The sequence below is a fragment of the Macaca nemestrina genome, chromosome 18 (genome assembly GCF_043159975.1).
Source record: "Macaca nemestrina isolate mMacNem1 chromosome 18, mMacNem.hap1, whole genome shotgun sequence".
Classification (NCBI taxonomy): domain Eukaryota; kingdom Metazoa; phylum Chordata; class Mammalia; order Primates; family Cercopithecidae; genus Macaca; species Macaca nemestrina.
Window position 1 is genome coordinate 7,421,552 of NC_092142.1, and position 12,964 is coordinate 7,434,515.

Consider the following 12,964-nt stretch of genomic DNA (forward strand, 5'->3'; position numbering starts at 1 on the left):
TTGAGCCACCGCGCCCGGCCATTCGTGAGAAATTATAATGGATTTCATTGTAGAATGCAGAATCCTTCTTCCCAATTACTTCTTTGCTTTAAACATGAAGCCAGGAGCCCAACACTGGGAATAGTTCTTGTCTGAATTTCTGATAGATTTTAATTTCGCAGCAGGAGCCTGGTCCTCACAGTCATTCCCTAATTTATTTTGTTAGTCTACTGCATTCATCTCTGGTTCTATGTAGGATCCATAGATGGACTGAACTGTAACACTGGCTTTCTTTTCTTTGCTTCACTTGTCAAATAAAATCATTTGAGGCTGAATGGTATTGATAGCTGTGCAATGACTTGTTGCTTCTGTGGAGGGGACCCTGCACACACCTTCCTGGGAGTCACGTTTGTCGTTCAAATGAGGCTTCTGAGAATCAGGACCTCTTAAAAAAGATAACACATCAATAATATTAAAAACGAACGAATAGGGCAAATCTTCATTTAGCTCTTTTCCATAATAAATTCATTTGCTTGGGTTCAGGGTTTGTAGAGCGTATTCTAAATGCATTGCTGGCTGAGGGATCCGTTAAAGTGGGGAGGAGAGGTGGGGGAAGCCATCCTGTTGCATGGAAGAAATGGAATCTGTGATCAGGAAACCTGGTTAAAGGTCTTTCCCCCTTTGTAATTTTATTCTACATAGCGAGGCACGAGTGGTGCTGGAGCATATGGAGAGACTTGAGTTTAATTGTTAAAATTCCACTCAGCCGCGCCACTTCTTCACTGTGACTTGCACTATTTAGCATTTGTGTGCATTAGGTAATATATTTAATGGTTCTCGCTCCAATCCAATTTGCGTGTGTTTGGCAGCAGCCCAGCTCCATGGGCATGGGGCAGGGGAGACCATAAATCTGCCAGCCTGGAGCATGGAAAGTGTATTGCTACATTTGATAATATGCTTGCATGAACACTCCAAAATGCTTGTGAAGCAATACCACCTCTTCCCTGAACGTCTCTCAGGGACAACATTAATGTATATCATATTGTATTGATTGTAGCCAATAAGTGCCTAAATGATTTGATGCGAGGCAGAGAGATTATGCGGGGAAGAGGGGTAGAGGCGGCTTTAGAAGAAGTATGTGGTTTAATTACTGGCTGAATTTCTTCAATCCACCTTCCCTTTTGGGAGTTTAACAAACAGGCCTCAGTGCACTTTAGCTGTTGCTGACATCTGTTGAAATGATATCTGCCCGTGATGAGGGGAGTCTGGGAATTGGGCTTGGGGTATTGGCAAGATCAGGGAGCCACAGGAAGCTCCTTTTCAGTCTGCAAAATTAGAAGGAGAAAAAGACTGCATTAGCACTCTAAGGTTAAGCTATGGAGTCTAATAGAATTCTGCCTTCCGACTTAATGAAGCCATCTCCATCTTAAATGCAGGGTTGGATATAAGTGTCTAGAGTCTAATGATCTTCAAGTCCCAGGTGTTGATGACAAACACAGAGTTGAGCTGAAAACATGAATAGTGCATGGGCAATGCTTCAGGCACCCAAATGTAAAAACCACCCCCACCTCTTTCTTTTTAATGCCATGCTAAGAACTGTTAGGAAACTTCACATTTTTAAGGTAAACAACAAGTGACCGATTTTCTTGCATTTTTTAATGGAAGCAAAAGAAGCCAAAACCTAGCTAAAATTTCATGTTGGGTCCAGCACCAGGAAGAATGATGCTGTGTATCTGCTAGTGTTTTGATTACATCAATAATTCAAAGAAAGTGTCGTCCACTTAATCTCTTTTATGCCTCTCCACCCGAAAGGATCGTAGTTTTATTCTGAAAGTCCTAAAGCTGTCATATTCCACAGCTTTTTCTGAAATATGTTATTTTGTTATGCTCGAAACATTTATATATGCTACCGACCAAATTGCATGGAAGCCATTTGCTTTCAGAGAGTGATAAAAATTCACTTTTGATGGTAGACCCAAAGTGAGATGTTATCAAAACAAAATTCCAAATTAACTTGGGTATCTCTATCAGAACATATCCCTGACTGGGCATGTGATTCTTGCATTATGTGTGTGTGTGTGTGTGTGTGTGTGTGTGTGTGTGTGTATTGGCCATTGTATTTAAAAATGTGTTTGCATATGTGTGTATATGGAAACATGTGCCTTGTATATGCTGGCTAATTATTGTGACTAAAACTCTCTGGGGTTAAGTGGAAAATTAAAAATTCAGAACAACCGTAGTCTGTTATCTGACACTTGTAATTTAGTCTAATATCTCAATTCTCTTGTTATGGACTTTTCTCCTGCAGTGTGGCTTTACATAATGGGAATTGGATGTAAAGTGATCAATTAATTAGAGCATATGATATACATTAGTCAAACCTGTATTGATTACAAAATGGCTATGATCTGAGAGTAGCTGTGTGTGTGTGTGTGTGTGTGTGTGTGTGTGTGTGTGTGTGTGTGTGTGTTGGAAGTGGTGATACTGTTTTGCATGTGGCCAACTTGGGGAGGGGGATGGATTTTTCACTTTAGTATTGTGATGTGTGATAGACCTATAGGGTGTTTTAAAATTCCCAAGCTGATAATCTTCCTGGTGGTGACAGAAGAGAAAGGTTTTGAGGATGGGTGTGGTGGCTCATGCCTGTAATCCCAACAGTTTGGGAGGCCGAGGTGGGCAGATCACCTCAGGTCAGGAGTTTGAGACCAGCATGGGCAACATGGTGAAACCCTGTCTTTATTAAAAATACAAAAATTAGCTGGATGTGGTGGTGCACACTTGTAATCCCAGCTACTGAGAAGGCGGAGGCAGGAGAATCACTTGAACCTGGGAGCACAGAGGTTGCAGTGAGCCAAGATCGCACCACTGCACTGCAGCCTGGGCCACAGAGTGAGAGTCTATCTCAAAAAAAAAAAAAAAAAAAGAGAAAGGCTTTGCAGTAAAAGCTAGAGGTACTTACACTTGAGATTGATTCAGGTTTTATAAGTCAACAAACAAGTATCTGATTCTTTCCATCTTCCTATGTTTGAACCACAAATTTATTAGAAAACATATATAGGAAAATATAACCCAGTTCCTGTGAGTCTGAAACTTTCTAGTCCCTCATCACTTTTTCCCATTGGAAGTGTATTTATAGCATACAAATCTAAACTTCTCAGCTTATCTTGATAATTGGTCCCCATGTTGATGGCCCTGGGGCATCTTGAAGGACCATCAATGAGCCAAGCATATTCCATTCGTTTTCAAGTAAAGAACATTTTATTGTATCCTAATTCTCTGAAACTTGGTCATCTAAAATAACGTGGCAGTTCCCGATAAATCATTGCTTTTTGATTTCCTAGCGATCCCGAATATAGGAAAGCTTAGTTTAGCCTTAGATTTTAAGTTCATATAAATACAATGATACTCAGTATCTCTGCCTTAGAATAACACTGAACTAGTACTGGGATTTTTAAAATTTGATATTGGGACAGTTCTTTTTCTGTTCCGTGGTTTTGTGCATGTGTGTGTATGTGTGCATATAAACATATGTGTGTGCATGTATAGGTATCTAGATACATATCTAGATGTATATACATCTAGATGGATATATACGTGTGTGTATATATATATCCATCCTCTTATCTAGACATGCATATTTGTTACTTGAAAACACTTCAGTAGGGCTTGCATACGTTGTAGTTACTATTGTAAGTGCTTTACAAATATTTTACTCATTTACTAGCCCAACGACTTTATGCTTTAGGCACAGTGTTTTCATTTTACCAGTGGGGACAGTGAGGCACAAAGAAGCTAATTAGTCTGTCTGAGGTCACAGGGCTACTAAGTGGCAGGATTGGGATTCCACTGATAATGCTTCACACAAATAATGCTTTGCAATATTTGAGCACTTTTCTACATGTCAGATACAGGGATTTAATTTTTTCCTCATTCGATTTTCATAGCCAATCCATGAGTTGGTTTCTGTCATTATTCCTAGTTTGCAGAATGGGACTCAGAGGCTGAAAGAATAACACATCTGTAGTCATAGAGCTAGAAGCTGATGGAACTGAACTTTGCATCCAGGAAATCAGACTAGAGAGTTTTTAATAAATTATCAAGGAAGCTTCTAGGCAGCATTGAAGATTTCCTTGTCAGCTGTATACATATATATGTGTGTATATATATATTTATATGCACACATTTGTAAGTACATTGTAGACAGATAAAAAATAATAAAAGCAGGAAGTACCTTTTGTTGTGTTGACTGTATTTTGCCCCCAAACTTAAAACCCTCAGTAGTTGTCTTTTTTGTTAGCTGAAATTAAATAGAGAATTATCTTAGCATTTTCCCCCAATAATTTTAAGGTTTTTTAAGAGACAGTAAGTCCTTTTGAAGACTAGAGTGATTTGACTCAACTTTTCCTTCTAATAAAAAATAAATCTGCCACCAATACATGTTTGTATTTGTTAAAATAGCATATTTATCAGTATGAAGTGGCATCAGCAAAACCGATGACTTAAAGGTACAATTGTCAACTTACATTGAAAATACGTTGAACTTCCAAGAGGGAAATGGCTGCTTGATCAGAGTTCATTTATATCCAAGAGCATTGCACCAGCAATAAACTTTAAGTTAATGTTAACAATTTTAATTTGTATCTTTTAATTGTTGAATTTGGAATTGCTTTCCAATTTCCCACAGAGTTTAATGTGTATGCAAATTACACAGCCAAGAAATTTAAGATACAAAAGATAGACTGCATTTTGCAAACATACCATAATTATTGCTTAATTTTTAAAAGGTCTTTCTCTTTGTCAGGGTATTGGGTTTCTTGAAACTGAACAGAAGACAACTTTTGGTTAATGATTAGTATAAATCTTGTAATGGAACTTAATTGAATGTTAACTTTGTTGTTCTCACAACTACAAACTACTCAATTTCCTATTTCTCTGAGGTAGGGTTTCTTGCTCTCTTGGTGCAAATAATTTGTCTTCTAGTAATAGCAGGAAAGAGTTATCAGAACATTAGTTTAATTGTCTGAAGGTTGTGCACTACATGCAAGCTCTTAGAAAAAGGTAAAAACAATTCTCATGTCTATTTTAATATGATATTTCTTAATCATTTAAACTGCTTGACAGTCCTAGCAAACTAAAAAAAAGAAACTAAAATTGAAGATAATTGCTGTTCTTTTGTTAAAATTCAAGGTAGGAAATGCTGAGATTTACAAAAAAAATGGATATGAGTATAATGTTTACATTATATTGAGTGTACAATAGCATATTTAGTATATAATTATTTATTTAGTTATTTGGTGTAAAATGAAGGCAGCCAAACCAGTACATTTGGTGGATTAGTAGTGATTTAGCTATGAAGCATTTAAATGTTCAAATATTTGTTGCTAAATATTCCTAAATCCTACGGGATTCTAGAAACTGGCTTAGGAGAGGAGACTGGAGGATGAACAACACTCACTAGTTTCTGCCATTGTGTTCAAGTGTTTACATATGAATCCGAGAAATAATAAGATGCTGCAGATGTTGAAAACTAATCTGAAGGGGGAAAGATGAAGCCAGTGAGACACAGAATGGGTTGGGGATGGGGCAGTTGTGTTAGACAAGGTTTTAGGGGAAAGGTGATGTCAGAGCTCTTGGCGGTGAGTTAGCCCTGCCAAGAGCAAGAGACATAAAGTTCCAGGTGAGAACAGCTGGTTGTATTGAAGAACCAAAAGAGGATTTTAATTTGGTTGTATCATTGTGATTGATGACTGCTGTTTCTTTTTGGTGTCTCAAAATTGTAATCCTGTTTCACATTTTGTGATCTTTTGCCTCTTTTGCCTCAAAATTGCAATCCTGTTTCACATTTTGTGATCTTTTGCCTCAGACTATTCCAAGAATGAAGGATGTTTGATGATGGCTACAGGTTGTCTTGTATAGAAGACTTAACATATCAGGCTCTCTTGAGAGAGTAGGAAGGGTATTTTATTAGAATCTCCAGTCTAAAATTCCTTCTAAGTATTTTATAACATACCCACAAATACTGGAGTCATGTTTCTTCTTTTTTTAATTAATTAATTGTTTTGTTTTGTTTTTGAGACTGAGTTTCACTCTATCACCCAGGCTGGAGTGCAGGGGTGCAGTCTTGGCTCACTGCAACCTCCGCCTCCCAGGTTCAAGCGATTCTTGTGTCTCAGCATCCTGAGTAGCTAGGATTACAGGCATCTACCACCATGCCAGGCTAATTTTTATATTATTAGTAGAGACAGGGTTTCACCATGTTGGCCAGGCTGGTCTTGAACTCCTAACCTTATATCATCTGCCCGCCTCAGTCTCCTGTTGTGCTGGGATTACAGGTGTGAGCCACTGTGCCTGGTCTTTTTAATTTATCTTATCTTATTTTTTTAGAGATCAGGTCTCACTGTGTTGATCAGGCTGGTCTTGAATTCCTGAGTTCAAGCAGTCCACCTGTTTCAGCCTCCAAAAGTGACGGGATGACAGGCTTGAGCCAGTGTGCATGGCCAGGAGCTACATTTTTAGTCCAGATTCATTGGTGGGCCAGAGTGATTTGGTGATACTTAAACTCATTCTGATTTTATTTTTATTTTTTATTTGAGATGGAATCTTGCTCTGTCACCTAGGCTGGAGCATTCTCGTTTGTTTAATGGTGGTTTTGAGATGATTTATTATGAAAAATTTCAAAAATACACAAAAGTAGAATAGTATACTCATCCCTCATATGCTCTACGCCAGGTTTCAACAACTACCAATATGTGGCCAAACTTCTTTCTTTTGTGCTTTAATCTTCCTCTCCCTTCCCATCAGTATTTTGAGGCAAATCCAAAATATACTATCATTATTAAACATATCAGTATATATAGAGGAAAAAAATGAGATTTTTTAAAAAAAGAACTGTATTATCATTAATGTTATTATGCCTTTAAAATTAGCAATGGGCCAGGCACATTGGCTCATGCCTGTAATCCCAGTATTTTGGGAGGCTGAGGTGGGCGGATCCCTTGAGGTCAGGAGTTTGAGACCAGTCTGGCCAACATGGCAAACCCTGTGTTTACTAACAATACAAAAATTAGCCAGGTGTGGTGGCACGCACTTGTAATTCCAGCTACTCGGGAGGCTGAGGCAGGAGAATTGTTTGAACCCAGGAGGCAGAGGTTGCAGTGAGCCAAGATCACGCCGCTGCACTCCAGCCTGGGCAACAGGGAGCCTCTGTTTCAAAAAAAAAAGAAAAGCAATGATTCTTTAAGTAGGCGTCCAAACATCATATTATTTTAAAACATTTCAGTACTTACAATTAGAATATGAGAATTCTTAAGGAAAAAAAATACTGTCATTAGCATTATTTATGGCTTGAAATTAGCAATAATCTCTTAATGTAAGCAAGCATTCTATCGTTGTTCAAGTCTACCTGATCGTCTTAAACATTTTTTTAAGTTTTCTTATTTATCAGAAATTGGAACGTGATTGATATGTCTCAAATTAAAGTTAGTTGATACATCCCTGAAGTTTCTTTTATTATACTGGTGCCTCCTCCAACTCAGTGTTTGCAATCTATTTGTTGAGGTCACCAGGTCATTTTTGTGGAAGAGTCTCTACACAGTCTGGATTTGCTAATTGCATCTCTCTTCTTTATATTTTCTGTTGACTGGTGGTTAAATTCAGAAGTTTGATGAGATTTTTGTTCAATTTTGTTTTTGGCAAAAACACATAATAAATTTTCTTGTGTACTTCCATTAGGAACCACTTAATGCCTTTCTTTCTTGATGTCCTTTTTGGAGATTTTTACCAATCACTAGCAACCATTACCATCACTCCTTTTTCATTTATTAGGTAGAATACGTCTACAGAGAAAAATCTTTAAATGATTCTTTGCTTACCCTGAGATAGAGTTCATATGAGAAAAATAGGGCATACGTATCTTCTTTCATTTTTTTCCAGTTTTCAAATTAGCTTGAGTGAGTTTGCTTGCATATTTCAAAGGAGAGTAATGATCATTCTAAATGTCCATTCTGAAGCTCAATCCTTGGCCAGTGGGAATGTCTTTCTGTTGTCTCCTTGTCCAGATGGAGATCTTCCTTGCTTTGTGAGGTGACAAGGTATTCCTGGTCAACTCATGTATTTACTACCCTGGCCCTGACTCTGTGTGTGTGTGTGTGTGTGTGTATGTGTGTATGTGTGTATGTATGTATATGTGTGTGTGTGTGTATATATATATTTTTTGTTTGTTTGTTTGTTTTTTGTTTTGAGATGGAGTCTCACTTTGTCACCCAGGCTTGGAATACAGTGGGATGATCTCAGCTCACTGCAACCTCCGCCTCCCAGGTTCAAGTGACGCCCCTACATCAGCCTCCCAACTAGCTGGGATTACAGGCATGTGCCATCACACCTGACTAATTTTTGTATTTTTAGTAGAGATAGGGTTTCACCATGTTGGCCAGGCTGGTCTCAAACTCCTGACCTCAAGTGATCTGCCCACTTTGGCCTCCCAAAGTGCTGGGATTACAGACATGAGTCAACACATCGGCCTCTATTATTTCTTTATAGAAGCTTTTCAGAATCAGGTGGCAGCTCAGTTTGAGAGATTTTGTGAACATCTCTATTATTATCATTTTAACTCTATTCAGCACCTGTCTCAGCTTTGCTTAGTAAGTGGGCAGTCCCCGTAGTAAGTGGGAGTCCCCAGAATAGAAGATCAGTTCTATTTTGTTCTTCTGGAATCTCTTATTGTGCACAGGATTGAGCACATGAGTGAACTCTTGGTGTTTAGAGTAACAGTATCCCTGGGCAGGTTGATTGAGGGATGGGTATGTGATCAGGTGGACCACCGAGAGATTCCTAGGGGACTTTGCTGTTAGACTCTATGGAGAAATTATTTTTTCCTCATGGGGTTGTTGAGCTTGTTAGGTGAGTCTAGGGTTATGGTGGCCATCCACCTGTCAACGTAGTGACACGCAATCTAAGAAATTAGGAAAGGGGAAACTCTTGATGCTGTCACTTGTAGGCCCTGGATACACTGGTGCATGAAGTTAATCTACCTCCTTTGGAACTTTGCAAGTATGTGAGCCAATGCATTTTCTTTTATCCTCTAAAGTTATTTTGTCTGTGTGTATGTGTGTGAGCATGTGGGTTTACACATGAAATTGCCCTAATATGAAGGTTTTCTATTTATCCAGCAAGAAAGAGATTTAAAAAGATCTTTTAAGCTATTTTCGTTGGGTGTGGTGGCTCGTGCCTGTAATCACAGCACTTTGGGAAGCTGAGGCAGGCGGATCATGAGGTCAGAAGTTCGAGACCAGCCAGGCCAACATGGTGAAACCCTATCTCTGTGAAAAATATAAAAATTATCTGGGCATGGTGGTGCATGCCTGTAATCCCAGCACTTTGGGAGGCTGAGGCAGGCGGATCACAAGGTCAAGAGATCAAGACCATCCAGCCAACATGGTGAAACCCTGTCTCTACTAAAAGTACAAAAATTAGCTGGGTGTGATGGTGAGCACTTGTAGTCTCAGTTACTCGGGAGACTGAGGCAGGAGAATCACTTGGACCTGGGAGACGGAGTTTGTAGTGAGCAGCGATCGTGCCACTGCACTCCAGCCTGGTGACAGAGTGAGACTCCATCTCAAAAAAAAAAAAAAAAAAAAAAAAGGAGTTTCTGAAGCCCTGTTAAATCCTGTTAAATATGCATTAAATCCATGCATATTTACAGACTTTAAAAATAAAATAAAACCAGGGGTTGAAACCAGGTATTAAAATACCTCTGGAGAAAAACTAAGCTCTTCCAGGAAAGTTTTGTTAGCTGTAAACTCAAAGGTTGATACGTGTAGCATCAAAGGAACATAGGAAAGTTTACTTGGTGCTGTAATTATTAAATACAAAGAATGTAATTCAGTTAGTATGTATTAGAAAAAAACATGATATGCACATCAAGTCTAATTGTATTAATGGAACTTCCTGGGATGAGACTAAAGGACAATTCCTTGTCCAGGTTCTACTTATAAATTGCAAAGACTCACTAATGGTTTTCAGAGTGTTGGTTATTTGGTAAATTGGCTTTCAGTGGGTCAATGAAATGGTCATTAGAAGAACTGTCAATAAATTTATCTGCTTCCCTTTAAAAAATACCCCATTTCCCCAGTGTAGAAATGAGGATTTTTTTTTTTAATAAATGTAACGCTTCACGATTTGCGTGCCATCTTTGCACAGGTGCCATACCACCTTCTCTGTATCATTCTGGTTTTAGTATATGTGTTGCCAGTGCGAATGCTAGAAATCAGTTTTGTTTTGTACTTAATAGAGCATCGTTTTGGATCTTATGCATAGAAGAATAATGCATAGAAGAATGTATAATGCATAAGAAGAAGAATCTTATGCATTATCTTTTGAATCTTATGCATAGAATATATAATGTATAAGAACAATCTTACGCATTATATATCAATTAGATTAAATTAACTCAATTCAGATACCTAAGGTTATATTTGTGTGTTATTAAGCACCTCAACATCAGGGTAAAAGCTAAGGAGACACCATGGCATCATATTCTTGATCCACCTGTTTTATTTACTCTCACAGACCCCAACTGGTCAATGTTTAGCTCTGGTGGAGTCACCATAGCCTGGATTTGGAGGTTTGGAGCCCGGCCCAGGTTTGGAGGACCAGTGACTTGGTATGCAGGCACTCCAAGAGAGAGATCATCTTTTTGCCATGGACACATCCTGCTATGTATCTAAGGTTTATTAGTATAATGAATCTCTATTTAATGGCTTTCATTTAGAATAGTTTTCTTGAAGGGCTCAACACTTGTATGCCACTGTCTGGGCATTTTTTCTATATAGGAAAAATATACAAAAGGCACATTATAACCAGGAAGATGTATGGTGAGCTGGTATTCAAGAAAGGAGAAGTGACTGTGAGACACCAAGGATTGGCTGCACCAGATTAAGAGAACCTAATCCACATGTCTCTGTAAGTGGCTGGATCAGCTGTTGGAACCTACTGGGACAGAACAGGTCGAATCCTTGAACAAAGAGGCCGGGTGCAGTGACTCATGCCTGTAATTCCAGGACTTTGTAAAGCGGGTGGATCACTTGAGGTCAGGAGTTCGAGACCAGCTTGGCTAACATGGTGAAACCCCATTTTTACTAAAAATACAAAAATTAGCAGAGCTTGATGGTGGGTGCCTGTGATCCCAGCTACTTGGGAGGCTGAGGCAGGAGTGTTTCTTGAACCCAGGAGGCAGAGGTTGCAGTGAGTTGAGACCGTGTCTTTGCACTCCAGCCTGGGTGAAAAGAGTGAGATTCCATCTCGAATAACAAAACAAAACAAAATAAACAAACAAGTACCCTCACCTTTGTTGTGTGTGGCACATACAGCATGAAAACATGAGAGCTAATAGCCTTTCCCTTACCTTTCAAGAGAATCTAAAGATTCCTTGCTTCCATTCCAGTCATCTTCTTCCCTTTTCATGAGACTGTGTTCTTGCTTGCTTTGAGGGAGAAAGACTAACTTGACCTATAGAATAGAGGGATGGCAAGGAAACATCCCAATACCGTCAATATTTCTTGTGGAAGGACAAAAAGAGAAAAGTTTCTGGGTTATGTCTAGAAAGATAATTGACATGAATGGGGAGAAGGAACTCAGGAATGGCAAGTGAATGAGAAAATTGGTACTAATGATACGTGTTTTATGTTTTTTATCTTGAGAAATAGAAAAGCAGCTCCTGAAAGATCCTATTGGTGACGGCTTGGTGTTGGTAGGAGCTGGCCTGACACTCACAGATAGACTTTGGTGTTGCCTGTTGAACACAAACAATTTCATAGAACGTCAGCATCGGACAAGGCCATCTCAGGACTGTGGTGGGTCAGGACAGACAAAACCACTAGGTGGTCATGGCTGAACTCAGTCCAAAACATGGGTCTTGTCTAAATCGCAAGATGGCCAGTCATCTTCCTCTGCTGGCTTATGTGAGTGATTGTATGTGACTGCCTGCTGCTGCTTCACCAGCTACAGCTTTCGCTTCCCTGAATTCTTCCCTTCTTCTGGGTAAGAACTATGAAGACACCCAGTAATATAATTGCTCTGCTTTCTGACAGCATCCAATCCAGAGAAAAGCCCCAATTCTTTGAGCCCTACTCAGGATCATGTAACAGAAAGGCAAATCCTCTAAGAAGTTGTCCCTGACAACATCTTACTGAGATAGTCCGTGGTTCCTCATGGTATACGTGCTCCTTTGCAGCAGGTAGTAAACCCTACTTTGTTCAAATACAGGTGTGCCTTTACACATGTTTGGCTAGAGGGCATGGGTAATGTCATGAATTTTTATTTATTTATTTATTTTTGAGATGGATTCTCACTCTTTTTGTTTCCAGGCTGGAGTGCAGTGGCACGATCTTGGCTCACTGCAACCTCTGCCTCCCAGGTCCAAGCAATTCTCATGCCTCAGCCTCCCGAGTACCTGGGATTACAGGTACACACCACCACGCCCAGCTAATTTTTGTAATTTTAGTAGAGACAGGATTTCACTATGTTGGCCAGGATGCTCTCGATTTCTTGACCTTGTGATCCACCCGCCTTGGCCTCCCAAAGTGCTGGCATTACAGGCATGAGCCCCTAAGCCCTGCCAAACAAGGTTTTTTTTTTTTTTTTTTTTTTTTAGAGACAGGGTCTCTGTTGGTCAGGCTGGAATGCAGTGATATGATCACAGCTCACTGTAGCCTCGAACTCCTGGACTCAAGCAGTCCTCCGGCCTCAGCCTCCTGAGTAGGTAGGACAAGAGTTGGGAACCCCCATACCTGGCTAGGTTTCAGGTTTTGTAGAGAAGAGGTCTCCCTCTGATGCTCATGCTGGTCTTGAACTCTTGGACTCCAGTGATGCTCCTTCCTCAGCCTCCCAAAGTGCTGTGACTACAGGCATGAGCCACCATGCCTGGCCATTAATTTCATTAAGAAAAGATAAAACCTATATAGAAGAGGATGCTTAGCAAAATTAAGTC

General features: G+C 39.5%; 1 protein-coding gene and 1 non-coding gene across 2 annotated transcripts in view; one reads left to right on the plus strand and one right to left on the minus strand.

The window, feature by feature from the left end:
* LOC105467818 (RNA binding fox-1 homolog 1) overlaps nucleotides 1–12,964 on the plus strand; it is a 2,482,591-nt gene that overhangs the window by 1,761,251 nt on the left and 708,376 nt on the right.
* LOC112424285 (U6 spliceosomal RNA) lies at nucleotides 10,133–10,237 on the minus strand. The gene has a single exon (XR_003015020.1). It is a non-coding gene; the product is annotated as a U6 spliceosomal RNA (small nuclear RNA).